Genomic DNA, 16021 nt, shown 5'->3' with positions numbered 1-16021 from the left:
GTGTCATCCGCGTGACCTTTGTGTTTTGTTTCAGATGTGCGAGAGCAACTCCGCTGCGAGTCATGGTGGTGCTGGGAGAATTGCCTTCACCATCGATGGCACTTCACCAGCACCCGTCTCAACCCCACCTCAATCCGGTAGAGTTACACGAGCGAAAAAACGTATCTCTTGTGACGTCTGTGGGAAAAAAAATCCAACTGGCATGGTGCCTAGAAGCCCACGTAAGAACGCATAAGGAGACCCGTGAGCAATGGTGCGGCATATGTGGACAAAGGTTTAATCAGCCAGGAAAATTAAAAAGGCACATGAAGACCCATGAAAAGGATTATATGATAAAGGGTGCACCAGGTTTGGTGAATAACGGCAGTTTTGCCAATGCGGTGTTGAATCCACCATCGCCCTATGAGATGTGCTCAGTCTGCGGATTTTTAAGTCCTATTGAAATCCTGAAAACTCATGAAAGTCTTCACGCACAGTTCTTGTACAGACCGAAGCCTGAACATGATTACACTTCGACAAAAGATAGCGGCGTTAAGATAAATGACATGAAATCCAAATTTCTTGAATGCTTTGGCCTAGTTCCACGTCAACAAACTGCTTCACCAGTCAGTGAGAATAAACCATACGCTGCTCTCGATCCTTTTATGAGCATGAAAGTGTTGATGACCTTGCAGCAGAAGAAGGAAAAGCGAAGTAGACCTAAGTCCATTAAAAGAAAGAAGACCACCACCAGTGTCACCAATTGCAGCAGTAGCAACAGCCAGAATTCGGACATCAAGAGGATAGACTGCACGGAAGCAGGAGGCTGCGTGGAGCAGAGCATCCCCAAGGTGGATGAATCCAACCTGGCACCTTTAGGTACGTCCTAGTAATGCACACACTACATTTCATTTGGATGTAATTCATAATTTCACAAATTAGTTAATGTACGCATATGTTGACCATATCTGTATGCCTGCGCTGAGGAGTCTAGAGATCTGATGTGGTGCTGCTCGGATGTTGGGTTAAACCGTGAAACTCTGGGTTTTCTGTCACCGAACCACGATTAAACTGGCTTCTCTTTGATGGTCTTATCCAGTTACCAAACACTTCTTCCAGCAAACACTTGGACCTACAGCCCCAGAGCCCACTTGGACTCTTTGATGAATACCTCGAGATGGGTATAATGAGCTCAGAGGATCACACTACGGAGTCAACGCGTTTTACTTTATTATAAAAAAAACACACAATTGGGTATCATTTGATTATATTGGCACGTGTGGACGGCCCCTGTGTATCTGTCGGACATTGTTGTGGGAGGGAAATTACCCACACTTCGGGTTGTTGAAGGCAGGGAGCACAGATGTAAGAGCTTAGATGTACAATACAACAATGTAATTTGCTGCACTGTCCTCTGCTGCTCACAACCCCACAATAACTATTGCATGGTCACCCATCCAACCAATTTTCAGGCTCAGCTCTCCTTAACTTCTGGGATCTGATTAAATCTGACGCATACTGGGTGATTTGGCCATAGGCACCAATCTATGGATATACTGTAACACAATTGTCTTTGAGCATGCGCATATGTGCATATGTACGGAGTTAAGTTTTAGAAACAATAGGAGCACATATTTGCTCCTCTTGTCTGCTATCCAATGCAGCTACATTGGTCAGCTTGGATTGACGTTTTTCCCCCTTACTATTTATTTAAAACTCTTGTGCATCATGTCCACTGTGGTTAACTGCTGTGATTTGTTGGCATTTCAGCCACAGTGCATATGCCTAAAAATGTGTGGTACGGTTAATGGAGTCCTCAATACAGGATGTGATCTAGTTATTATAGCCACCTAGTGGTGGAAAATGGTGCAAAAGAAACCCAGGTGAACCAGAGCTGAGCATTAAAGATGGTAGTGGCTGATCGCATCTTAGTGGCCAATGTAATGGACACGATAATTTTGTGAACAAATGACACGAAAATGTGACCATATTTTGGGGTCTCCTTTGACTAAAATACATTCAATGCATTGAAAACATGTTTTGTTTGCTTAAAGTAATCACAACATAACAGCATTAAGAGTGTATGTCTATATCCTGTTTCACTCATTATCCTATCCTTGCCCCCCTACCCATTCTCAAAATATACCCCAGTTATCCATATTCGGGTTTGCCACTCTCTTCGTGGCATCATTTCCACTTGCGCCATTGCTCGCACTGCTCAACAACATCATCGAAGTGCGGGTCGACGCGTGGAAGCTCGTAACAAAGATGAGGAGGCCTGTGGTTTCGCAAGCAAGAGGAATTGGAGCCTGGGCCGACATTCTGAGTATCATTGCCACCCTCTCTGTAATCACCAATGTAAGTCGCCAGATTGTCCGCTCGCTTTCTCGCTCAATATCCCATCTTATGAGTGACATAACATGTCATGTTAGCCGTGTGGGTTCTTTTTACCATACTTCACCATTCTGGTCCTGGCAGGTTTGAGAAGAGGTGTAGTGGGGGACCAGGAGCGGTTCGGGTATCACTCGTCACTGATGTTAGTCGTAGCTGGAAGTCAATTGCATGTGTGCTGAATTCAAAGTGCAGTGCATGAATCACTGCACCACCGCTCCTATCCACTCTCTCCCAAAATCGCAAAAGGTAAAGCCTTGCAATTGCTTGCTCATGTCACTGCTGGCAGAAGGGCCTCAACTAAAGGTAGCTCTAGAGAACCCCTCTACACGGTATTTGGCCTACTCTTCCATGATGACCAGGCATGTTGTAAGATGTGGAATTACCTGCGCTAAAACAGTGATGAACCCATTTATATTGCTAATTGGACAGAGGTGGGGGAGATTTAAGAAAATGATCCATTGCTTCAACTGTTGTGTCAGGAGACTGAACTGACGACTGCCAGATTGCAAGTCCTTATATGGTAACCATTTCACTCTGGCAGCAACCCCCCAAATTGTATTTGTGAAAATTAATGTAATTGCCAAGGTAAGATGTTCAGAAGCCTTGGTCAAATCATTGCATGCTAAGTGACCGCTATCGCTGTGCCTCCGTATGCTAATTCCACAGTCATGCATCTTGGCGTTCACAACGGACATCATCCCACGCCTGGTGTATTATTATGGATACTCAGCAGAGTATGGCACAGGTTCGCCTACAATGCATGGGTACACGGAGGACAGCCTTTCAATTTTCAAGATCAGCGACTTCAAGGAGCAAAATCATCCCAACATCCTGCCAGCCTGGTTTGATCCGGCATTCCACACAACCTGCAGGTTTGTGCCATTCAGTGTCATGCCCAGCTATCGGGGGTGCCGTCCCTGCGAATGTGATGCACTGATCTCTGGGTGTGTTGTCCAGGTAGATGCGACATCCTTCTGGGTGTGGTGTCCTCCTGGCTCCGCCCCTTCCTGATTAGTCTGGTTCTCTTCCTCTTTTCACTCCGTGACTTTCCTTTTAAGACCCACACTTCCCCTAGGCCCCACCTCTGTTTAGGCCCTGCCCCTTACCCTGGACACAGGGTTTGGCTTAGTTGGGTAGTAAGGGGTTGTGGTAGGGTTGGGGGAGGAGTGTGCGTGGTGGGCGGGGACAGTAAAGGGGGTGGGGGGGGGAATTGGAGGGGGGGAGCAGTGGGTACGGGTGGGATGGCTTCACAACCAAAGTCCCACTTAGAGAAATATAATAATAGATTGATATAAATTATAGCTCATTGTTACCCTGCTAAAGAGTAATGTTATTTATTTATCTATCTATCGATCCACGACTGCTTAATTGAGTCTCAAGATCCCTTTTCAGGAAGACCGTGCATTGGGATTCCAGTTTAAGGTGGTTTTATGCATGTGGGATGCAATAAGAGGTCCTGGAGAACCCATGGTAATGAAATGAAGCTTAAAGGTCCACACAGACATGAAACCACTTGCTCTACAGCCATCTTCTGGTCTCCTCACCGCACAGTTAGTTAGGAAATTGATGCGATCTACCAACCCTTTTCTGTAACGTTTTTGAATTGCTGGCATACACAACTATAATCAATATAACCATATTGATCGATATTTAATATAACCTTACTTGACTATGACCAAATCACCACGAATACAGCTAATCTTAGATTCCGGAAGTCAAGCAGGCTTGAGCCTTGTTCGTGCTTAGATTGATGAACACCATGCACAATGCAGGTGCAGTAGGCGACTTTGGAGCTAGGTTGTCAGCAGTGGGTAGTTCAGAAAAATTAATAGTTGTGCTATATTGTTCTCCCATTATCTGAACTCCCTACCTTCACCAACCTGGTACGGACCAGCGTGAACCATGGTCAATAGAGCCCCCACAAGCTGCACGTTGTGGGAAGGCCCTCTTTCAGAAGCGGATTTTTTAAAGGGCTGTGAACGCATATACCGTTTGTACACAACCACTTGTTCAATTTAGCGCCAACTCTACTTTCGAGGCACTTTGCTCAATATAGTCCATGCGTGCTTGTGGTTGTATGTGTGTAGGTATCCAGGTTATCGCTACCCGCCGGATCATCCCCAAGCCTACTCCGTCACCAAGCAGTACTGGCAAGTACTGACGGCAAAGCTGGCCTTCGTCATTGCCATGCAGGTACACGTCAACATGCACACACACACATTCATAAACCCATTGAAAGATAAAGGTACAGCCCTCCAATTACTTGCTCATGTCACTGATGGCAAAAGGGCTCCTGCTATAGGGAGCTCACGAGAGACCCTTAAGATGTATTTGAACTGCTCTTCCACACTGGTCAGACGTCTTGGGAAGAGCTGGGAGTTCCCGCACTGAACAACACCAAACTCAGCCGACCAATTGACTGGATGTATTCCATTTACACTGCTAGGTGGATAGAGGCAGTGGAATGTAAAAAAAAACTTTCACCATTGTTTACACTCCCACGACCAAAGATCAATTCACACCCGCGACCTCTGGATTGCAAGTCTAGTGTGCAAAGCCTTACACTACTGCACCATCGTATAGACTCATCTGTGAGCAGTTGTTAAGGTCAGCAGAGCAAACCGTGATCATTGTCAATGGGTCATTACAGATAATGCCAGTAATGCTATTACACCTCACAATTGCACAGTATTTCTGAGATCACAAATAATAGTGGTAATACAATACGCTCTGTCATCATGCAGCAGACGATCCATGTTGTTTATGACATTTGTCACACGTAAGCATGTGTGCGTGTGGGAAGGGGAGCGGCTGCGTAGTTGTTCGTGAACTGCGCTACCAATCCTGTGTGACCGGAGTACTATTTCTGGCCACAGCCAACAACAGTGGAAAATATTAGAACCAGTGTTGAGCTTCCCTTAAGTTGATTCTGTCTTAAAATGAGTACTTGATGAAGTGTGTGAAAATCATCACTGGCGAGATAAAGGTGCACACCACCCCCGCAGGCACTGTGCCACCCTTCATAGATGCACTTGTCTCAGTCTGTGAAAGGCTACACAGGGAATCTTTGTAGTGGTGACATGGCCGAGTGTAAGTGTTTGCTGATTGTTGCGATAAATTTGCGGCTGCCCAGGTGAATACTGTGGGTGCATTAACTGCACATCAGAAATGTTGCCTGCTGCATAGTGAACGTAAAAAACCCATTAAGTAATTCAAAAAGTGCCTCGGTATAATTTGCCAAATGTTCAAAAATTACTCAAATGACTTAATTTAATTGGGAAAAACGACATAACAATATAATATCCCTAGGCTTCAGGTCCCCGGAATAGTTGACCTGAGATGTAAAGCACTTTGAGATGCTGCCATATTATATTTAGTAAGCACCCTTTACATGCAAATCCTGAAACTGAAAATCCTTTACCTGTGTGTGGACGTGTGCAGCACGTGGTGTTACTCACGAAGGCCTGCATTGCATACATCATCCCGGACACGCCATCCCATGTGCGCGCCTGCATGCGCCGCGAGCGCTTCGTCGTACAGACGATTCTGCAGCAGGCAGAGCTGGGCCGTCTCCGTAACACCCTCCTCACCGATGCCCCCAGCTCACCGCCATCGCCTCAATTCCACGTTGAGGATGAGCAGGCAGAGATGGGCCTGCTTCGCTGCTCGCTGCATAAGGAGTCTCCTGGCGTATTGCACCCACCCCAGCGGTGCCACATGGAGAATGAGCAGGCAGAGAAGACTGGTGACGACTCACTGCTGAAGGGATCCGAGGAGGAATCAAGCAACGAGGATTCGTCAACTGTCTTCTACAGCGTATAAATCTACTCTGACTTTTAAAGGAGGCTGCTATCCTAACTCTGTTTGCACGTGGACAAGGACATTGCAGTCGAGGACTATCTGTATATATATTAATAAATACGTTTATGATTTAACATGTCTCAATCATCTCATGTCTTTTCATACGAATCACGATGTGAATGAGGAAAACTAGAAATTATTGTTATTTTGTATATATTTTAAATTTTGGTTTAACATGTAGGCTTTTGCGCCCAATATCATCCATAGAGGTGTTTTTTGGATTAGATCGCATACATATATAAACGTGTCGTTAAAACCCGCCACCACTCGACACAGCCAACTAGTAGGGTTGTCACGGAAACAGAACAAGCCAATTCGTCACTGGTACTTTGGAGAGCCAAGCCACAACATTTACAATCGGAGTACGACGTTTTGCCAGTAATTACAACTAGCTTCATCAGGCGACAGCCAGATTTGTGGCACTCTCGCGCAAAGTGGGGGGGGGGGGGGAGATTACCGAGTCAACGTACATTATGCATGTGCATTATGAGAGCCCTTTGATCTTGTCCTTCCTGTCTATTGTGTATTAAAATAGCCGTACCAATGGTAATCCCTATTGAAGTATGCTGCCCTTTATAGGCATGCATTTAAATAATGTATTATTTGTTGGCACCCATGTTCAGCAGTAGCAGAACACACGTGCCAACAAGGACACTCAGTTGATTTTAATGTTGAAATTCTGTGCAAAACTAGCTACTACTGCCCAAGAATAATTCGAGAATCTATCGAAATTGGAAGAAAAATTTACAGTTCGGATAGCTACCGCCTTTCTGCTGTGTGGAAGCGACTCATCAAATAGTACATTAGATGAAACTCCGAGTACCCACTCAGGAGGTATAGTGGTAAAGCAGTGGAGGAAAAAAAAGCAATTTTTTTAATTTGCCCTTGTTGAATGATAGAGCCGATACACACAGCAAGCGAGATTAAGAAAGCGCATCGGAAGAAATAACGGAGGAGAGAGAGAAGACAATTGCTTGCTGGAGAAGGAAAGGCATTCCTACCGAGGGAGACAAGTTGACAAAGATTTTGATAATGGGAACCGGTGGCGTGGCTCGATCTTCCCTATGTACGCAACATGCTACCGAAAGAAAACAGAAAATCCTATTCAAAGGCTAAAATAAGCTCCATTTTTTGTATAAGAGCCCGATAAACAATAACCCCATCCATAGACTGAGGAAGAGAGGGAAGAGCCTGAACAAAGGGGAGGAGATTACGACGGAGATGGGTTGGAGGTGGAGAGAAGGGGAGAGGGGAGGCCGTAAAGGCAGCTGCACATTCAAGAAAAGCGGTGTAGAAAGAGTTGAACGGGGACATGGAGACAGTAGAGACAAGGGTGGAGAAAGAGGAAGGGAGGATCTTTCAGTGCTCGCTACAGGAAACCCACAAAACTGAATTTCCTAAACTCGTGTCGCCTCCGTGACAGCAGCACCACCAACGCCACAGACTCACGCTCCTCAAATCGACAATACCATCTCCATTGCCGACCAGCCACGAGATGGCTGCTCTCAACACCTCGGTCGTGGTGTAAGCAGCAAAAGACTTCCAGCTGGTGAGCAACCGGCCATTGCGAGGGTTGGAAAGAAACTGAAGCACGGGGCGACTCCCACAACCTTCGGGTATTTCCAAACTGGATGACGTCTTGGGATGAAGCTAGAAGTAAGCCAAATCTGCACTCAATAAATGGGACAAAGATTCCAGAGAAGCCTCCAGAAATGTCACAGGAGGCTCGGGTGTGAGAAACCAGACTCCATGTGGGGTCCTCCAGACCTTTGCCCTCCAGTTCATCAACATTTGTAAAAGCAGGACGTCTCAAAGGTACGTAGCATGGGTGAGGTAAGAGGTTGAGAACCACGTTCCGAGATTAGGCGCTTTGACAGGTTGGGGTCCGAGTTAACGTTTAATGGAGCTCACCCTACGACATTATGGATAGAAGGGTAGTGTGCCGGCACAATCCGGACACCCTGCTACACCGAAACACTCTGCTGCACCAAACTCCCTGGTACAGCTAAACACTGGCACGATTGCGCTCAAATACACACAAACTCTCGCTCGGCCAGTTGGTACACAGGTTGTCAGTTGTGGGGGACGCGGGCCCCCGGCTCCCCCCCCCGGGGGAGGGCTGATCTCGGGAGGGCTGCGGGCTCCGGACTCCTCGCTCGAGTGAGAGCAGCCGCTACTCGACTCCTCGCTCGCGGTGAGAGGGCTGCCGCTCTCCGGCTCCTCTCCTCGCGCCGCAGCCCCTCGGGTCCGCGGGTCCTGTTTGTGGGGCATAGCTCGGGGCTGGCACGTGGCTGCCTGGAATCAATCCGTCGCTTCTCAGCCACTCAAACGCGACGTCTCCGCTCACACAACCCCGCGCACCACTCACACGAACTGAACGGGGGATCAGGAGTCAGAGGGCAATGACGTCCTTCGCACACGCGTTGCCGCCGATGCCGGGCAATGGAGATTGTTTAAAGGGCTGCGGGGCGGGGATTTGGAGTCAGTTTTAGAGCGACACACCAATCGCACGCGCGGGACGGGGGGGTCGGGGGTTAGAGGGCAGGGACGTCACTCATACACGCATAGCCGATTGGGGGGCTGTATTGGAGATTATTTAAAGGGCTGTGGGGGCGGATATTCGGGATTGGTGTTAGCCCGCAGTCACGAAAGCTTTAAATCGAAATTTATGTTAAGTGTAATGTGTTGGTGTTAATAAAGTGTTGCCTCCCAAGAAGTTGTGTGCGCCTATCTCAGCCCATTACATATAAGTGTAGACATGATTATGTAATTCTTGTGTTCATACAAGTGTAGTGACACAGCGCTGACTGCTGTCCAGCAGCGGCAACTGCAGTGGAAAGTTTGCACACACGCCGTTGAGCATATATACGGGTATGCCGGCCGGGCAGAGGAATTGGGGCAAGGGTCATGGAAGACCTCATAGGGAAGCCTCTGGAACCCTCTGGTCGGTTCGAGAAGGGAGGCGTGGATAGGGCAGAGCCAAGCCGCGCCGAGTAGAATATAGAATATAATATAAGCAGCGGAGAGCGAGAGCTCCGGGCTGCCGGTTCTGGGAGTGGACTCGTCTCGTCGTCGCCACCGCATTCGCCCAATCATTGCGTGGCCAGACAGTAGCTGGCCTTCTCGGTCGACGCCGTCGGTGCAACACGGACAGGGTCGTGTCTAGGCCGGGCTCTATGGCAACGTGGTCGAGTGAGGCCGGAGTTGGTGTGAACAAGATAATAAAGAGACGGTGTCTCCTGCAACTACCTCGTCTTCGACAGTGTGTGCGACACACACCACACGTCGGAAGGAGAACACTTCACAAGTATAAATGCTGCCTGTGTCAGTCGAGTCACATTTGCTCTAATTTATTTTGGTGACCTAAGACAGGAGAAGCAAAATGCACTTCTTCAGGAAGTGATATTTTTTTCATAATGCAGAGGCTGTGCCTGATACACATCTTTCATGTGTTGTTTGGCAACCCTGGTGCCCAGTAAACGCCATATGGCCAGATCTTTGCATTGAATTCCAAGTATTAATTCCTCCATACTTGTGCACAGTTGAGTTTTTATTCCATTCCCTTCATGAACCATGTCTTTGAACTTTACATCATAGTAAGATAGTACATGCCGATGAATAATTAATAGATGCTTGAAAACATCTATTCCCAACCATCTGCCTGTGTTTGGCCTAAAACCCAATCACCCAGAATGCCCAAATTCACCTTACATACTCTAGGAATGTAAGCAGGTTAATGCTTGTATATCCATCACAATCATCACCCCCAAATGTGAAGACATGTCACGAGACTCGCTGACTTTTCTTAAAATACTTGAGAAATACAAATCATAGCTGAATATTTTCAATTCCATGTGTATAAGCCTTTGTCTCAGATTTATTGTAAAATAAATATACATGTACAATATAAACATTCAAATATCAGAAAATATTTAATGTATGTTGAATTTCTTTCACACTGTACATAACCAACCATGCTAAACAAGACATGATAAAAACAATCCAAGTCATGGGTTGCATACAATATGCAACTTTGGTTTATTGATTACAAGTTACATAAAAGGTTCTGAAATTTTACAATACAGGTATAGTGCAATCTAAATAAGCAAATGTACTTTTACAGTGATTTCCCAAATGTTTATAACTACACAAATACTAGCATGTATGTTCCCAATAAAGTAGTCTCCTTCCAAAATGGATAAAACCAAAATAAGTTTAGTTGTGCTCACAATATTTTTCACATATAGTTTCTCTTTCAAGTGACATTTGAGTCTGCATGGATTTGCTGTGCAAAATACTGCTGCAACCATTCACTAACTCCAACCCTGAACGAACTTCATCACATTTTTCCAATACTTTGTTGTGGCACTTCCATTAACAGGGCAATTACTGTGCCCCATGGGCCCCACAAGTTCACAAGTAATTGCGATTCACACCACAGCACCTGAAGTACCATTGATGTTTAACAACCATGAATTAGCAGGACCAAGCGAACGTATCCTTCTGAGTACAAACCTTGACCACCGCCTTAAAATGCAGCCATCCTTGTTCTCCTTGATGGTGTCAACCAGCTCTTTCAGACGCGACAGGTGGTACACGGCCCTGAGAAGAGACACGATTGAGAGAAAATTACTTGGTTGACTTATTATCATGGTGGAAGCCAGAAAAATCTCACCAAGTCTCAGGCGGGTTTGGCAGTGATATTTTGCAAATTTCATCAGCGAGTGGTATGTGAGAGGAAATCGGAGAACCCGGTGAAAACAGAGGGAGTAAAATGCAAAACTCCGGATATAGATTCAAGATTCCATTGCTGTATTACTAACTCCTGGTTACCTAGCAGCCAAAATCTATAATATATGCTATTACCAAATAGTCTCCCATCCAAGTAATAACCAGGCTTACCTGCTTAGCTTATAACATTCATAATCTGACATCATACTTAGAGGCGGTGCAGCCTCTATGCTGTGCGTGAGTGTGAATATAAAGATAAATTCACAATGGCGTGGAGGGGTTTTCCCAGGGACGATCAGCCCCTAGGAAGACGTCCGTGTTGAAGCTGCCCGGGGAGGGGGCCTCCAAGCCGGGGGATTCCAACTCCATGCGCGCCCTGCTCAGCAGCTCTTCCAATGAGGCTGTGCATCAAGAATCACGCATCGCACGTCACAACCACATGGGTGGCCGCTCAGTCGTCTCTGTGAGAAAAGACTGAATATGTACCTGAAAACATATGAAATGTCATCTGCTATATACAGACTATATATATACACACACACACCTAGGGATCTAAGGTCCTCTGACACGGGCTCCTCGTTGGCTACATTCGTAAGGCCGGAGATGTCCAATCTTTGAGCCACTCTGGGTACTTTGGTCTGCTTTGCAGGCTCTGAGCGGCACCTGCTCTCTTCGTGCTGGTATCCGTCTCGTGGCTGCTGGTCTGGGAGTCCACATCGCAGTCACGCAGCCAGGCCGGGTACCTGAGCTCAGGAATGCTCGTGATCCCCGACACATCCAGCTCATCCTTTTGGCTTGTCAACCACCTGGGATAGGTACTTGTCGCACAGCCGCCGTTCGGCAAGTGCTCACGCCTAGTTGCTTCACTGCTCCGTAAGTACAACAAAACATTCTTCTGGTTAGAAAAGAAATAATTTTTGGGCTTTGCCGACTCATTTAATGGCATCAGGGCCTTGTTGCTTCTCGCTGTTGAGCTCAACCGTTCAGTTGGCTTATTGCCCCTCACCAATGATGCGCCGAGGCTGTGCGCGGTGACCCCGAGAGATGACCGCTTGCCTCTGTGCGACACTGCGAGGTCTCGGTGGGCGCCAGGCGAGCGGAACAAGGACTTGGAGGAACCGTCAACTGGCGCCTCTAGGAACTGGTCCGTGGTTAGACTGACTGTCGGGCTATAAGCCATGACCGCTGCAGCGCAGCAGTGAGGCTGCACGTGCCCGAGATGAGGTCCTCCACAGGCAGCATGCCACCTGCAATGTAAGACCCACAGACATTTTACTGGTACACAATGAATTTGCTCTCCCCTAGATTCCTTGACCCCTGAACGGCAATCCTGCAATGTTGCCTTACTTTGCACCATCAGTAACTAATGATGTTATCCGTTTGTGGAGTTTGTGAGAATATGGGATAAATCAGTGCATGAGCTGTTATTGTTTAAACTTCAGATGTGTCCAGTCTAGGATCTGCAAATTTTGACACAAAGGTTGGAGGATCACTTAGATTTCACAAACTTTACAAACTCGATAATCAGTGAAGTTGCTGGAAGATGACAGGAGAAAGAAATGCATGCTCCGACCTATCTGTTCAGACCTATGCTATCCTCTCATATGCGTGTGCTTACTGTGGATAGTTTTCTCTGACATAAAATGAACTCATTAATGGAATTTGCCAAGCATCCCAGTGTGGGACTCTCACGAAAATGTATTTTTAGACCTTATTAAGGGTTTTTTTTCTAGGGGAATTACATTACATTCATGATAGCATAGCATAATTGACAACCACCCAGTACAAGCAAATAAATGGGGTTCTCCTCTCCAATTATCCCCCCTCCAGTCAACTAGCTTCGATACCTTATGAGACCTCCTTTGCCAGTAACAAGATATAGTAATAGGTTTTTACCCTTTTATCTGGCACAAAAACTGACACCTTTATACAAGGGATCATGTTTACCGATAACCACAACGCAAGTAGTCAAAATGCAAACAAGAAGACGCTAAGAATAAGAAGACGCCTTTTTGTGTCTTCTGGTCCAACACCAGTGGAGACTGGGATCTCAGAAAAGCCATCTCGGGTATGGACCAATCAAATTCAAGGACAGTGCATATTATCAGAGTTGTCTTTTTTGTTTGCATTTTGACTACTTGTGTTGTGGTTATTGCAAACATGATCTCTTGTATAAAGGTGTCAGTTTTTGTGCCAGATAAAAGGGTAAAAACCTATTACTATAGCTTCAATACCATTGCACCGCGTGCACACTCGATAGCCACTCGAGTGCAAGCACCACGGAGCGATTCCTCGCGTGGCGAGAGGCGCAACCCACCTTCATCCACACTGTGCATCCTCCTCTCCTCCGCGCGTCTCCGCTCCGCCATGCTGCGCGGCGCTGTGCTCTGCACGTATCCTGGGTGGCGGTGACGCACAGATTCCGCTCTGCTCAAAGTCCTCGATGTAGGCGTCCAGCGCACCGCTCGCCTACGAGCAGCACTGCTCTCCGCACACCACAGGGCTGCGCTAGCCCCCGCTTCCGGTCCGGAGCAGCGTGCTGCCCAGGCTGCCGCGAGGGCTTGTGTCCGTCACCGTGCTGTCGCCCGAAGGGCTGTTTGTCTCACCACCGTTGCAGTACATTTTGTACGATTTGGGATGCCTGGACCGGATGGGGCCAGGGAGAGGAATGGCTGTGGCTACAAGGTCACCACTGGTCCTGGTATGGGGGGCACCATGAGGAGCTGCTGTGTGCGGAAAGTGGGTCCGCTGTCGCAACGCGATCGCATGGGCCAGTGTCGACCACTTCGCGTTAGGTCTCTTAAGCTACTGTGGCTGTTGTCCTTTTTTCAACAAAAATTCCAGCCTTTCCCATGGTTTCCTTCATCACACCTGCAAGCTCTATGTACAATTGAAGTGTCATAAATGCACTACCTGCCTACTACTACATTATGAATGATATACATTTAAGAATTAGCTGGAGACAACTCCATGTTTAAAACACACTGTATTCAAAAGAGAAGGCTTAACATTTAACATTGGTTAACGTTTGGCATGCACACCTGCATATAAAAAAATTACCGTACTACTAATACAATGAATGCTAAATATTAAGTGGTATTACAGTAGTATGACTACTTATATTTATATATTATCGCACCTCCGAAGAGCACGGTTGGCTTTGTACGATGCGAAAGAGGTTCAACACACATACAGAATACAATACTTTCCGAGCACATTATGCGTACCGAACCTCCAAGTTCCTTACCCTACCCTGAATAAGAATGTGTGCGGAGTACAGCTCCTTTTTAAATCCATTGCTGGCTGACAGCTGTCCCATGCTATGCAGCTCCCAGGGGGAGGGGTTATTTACCATACTTCACCACGCTGGTCAGTGTGAGTTTGGTGATGGCAGGGGGCTATAGAAGTGCATTACAACCATGTACTGAATATTGCTGCACTGATGGCAGTGGGCTATAGAAGTGCATTACAACCACGTACTGAACATAGCTGCATTGGTGGCAGGGGGCTATAGAAGTTCATTACAACCACGTACTGAATATTGCTGCATGGATGGCAGGGGGCTATAGAAGTACATTATAACCACGTACTGAATATTGCTGCACTGGTGGCAGGGGGCTATAGAAGTTCATTACAACCACGTACTGAATATTGCTGAACTGGTGGCAGGGGGCTATAGAAGTGCATTACAACCACGTACTGAATATTGCTGCACTGATGGCAGGGGGCTATAGAAGTACATTACAACCACGTACTGAAAATTGCTGCACTTGTGGCAGGGGGCTATAGAAGTACATTACAACCACGTACTGAATATTGCTGCACTGATGGCAGGGGGCTATAGAAGTACATTACAACCACGTGCTGAATATTGCTGCACTGGTGGCAGGGGGCTATAGAAGTACATTACAACCACGTACTGAATATTGCTGCATTGATGGCAGGGGGCTATAGAAGTGCATTACAACCACGTACTGAATATTGCTGCACTGGTGGCAGGGGCTATAGAAGTACATTACAACCACGTACTGAATATTGCTGCACTGGTGGCAGGGGGCTATAGAAGTACATTACAACCACGTACTGAATATTGCTGCACTGGTGGCAGGGGGCTATAGAAGTGCATTACAACCACGTACTGAATATTGCTGCACTGATGCTCGCCACGTGAGAGCCACACAGCAGGACAATGCTATACTATACAATATTGAAATGATTCTCCTACAAATACTAAACATTATTGTCTTAACAATCAATACTACTTTTAACATGAACAATAACTAATAAATGCACGCGTAGTAATCGCCGTGCTAACCCTTAGCGTGCAATGTGAGCAGAACTTGTGTTGTAAGTCGTACCCAGTCCATTACCGCGCCACACACTCCCATTAACAAACCAACGACATTTACTGAATGTCCTCCTCCTTTACACGGCACAACCAGACAACACTTTGCACACCGAAGTGTCCAAGCCGCGTGCTGAGTGAAGCAAACCCCATTCACTCTGCGCTCAGCGTTCAACAAAGTTGAACCTGGCTCGCCCTCACGCCTGCCCATCTCTCTCCGTCTCTCACCGGAGATTATTCCATTGATCGTCTTCGCCTTGCCGTCCAGAGATCCGTGTGGATTATCCGTGAGGGTAGTTAAAGGTCGCGGTTATTCGGAGAAGTTTTTTTTATTAATTTTCCCGCCACAACCGCCGCGTCGCCAACGGCCGCTGAAGGCGATGTCCGAGACGCGCGGCCTGCGCATGCGCACTGAGGGTTGAGAGAAACCTGCGGGGAGGGGCAGCGGGGGGCGGGGAAGCCGCCGCCGTTGGCCACACCCACATTCTGGCCACGCCTATATTGAACCGACGTCACGGTGACATCATTCTGGGTCGGACTTTATCGTGGGCTGGCTGTGCACGCGAGGAGCTCCTGACTTCTGACTCTGAATTCGAGAAAAAATCAAAGATTCACGATGTCTACCTTCGTCGAGATAGGTAAAGTTTAACGTTAGTGTTAGAGATGTGTGTTTGTGTTAAATGTTGAGCCTGTGGACAAAACTGCTGGGGA

General features: G+C 47.0%; 1 long non-coding RNA gene across 1 annotated transcript; it reads right to left on the bottom strand.

Moving 5' to 3' along the window:
* Positions 1-10146: 10146 nt before the first annotated feature.
* LOC142929110 (uncharacterized) lies at positions 10147-12220 on the bottom strand. The gene is made up of 3 exons (XR_012945266.1): positions 11972-12220; positions 11231-11366; positions 10147-10836 (listed from the first exon to the last, which is right to left on the bottom strand). It is a non-coding gene; the product is annotated as an uncharacterized LOC142929110 (long non-coding RNA).
* Between the last annotated feature and the right edge of the window lie 3801 nt (positions 12221-16021).

This window comes from Petromyzon marinus, chromosome 25 (assembly GCF_048934315.1).
Source record: "Petromyzon marinus isolate PM22_M1 ecotype Great Lakes invasive population chromosome 25, UKy_Petmar_22M1.pri1.0, whole genome shotgun sequence".
Classification (NCBI taxonomy): Eukaryota; Metazoa; Chordata; class Hyperoartia; order Petromyzontiformes; family Petromyzontidae; genus Petromyzon; species Petromyzon marinus.
The sequence above is the reverse complement of the archived record's forward strand: the minus strand, read 5'-3'. Positions and strand labels throughout refer to the sequence as shown.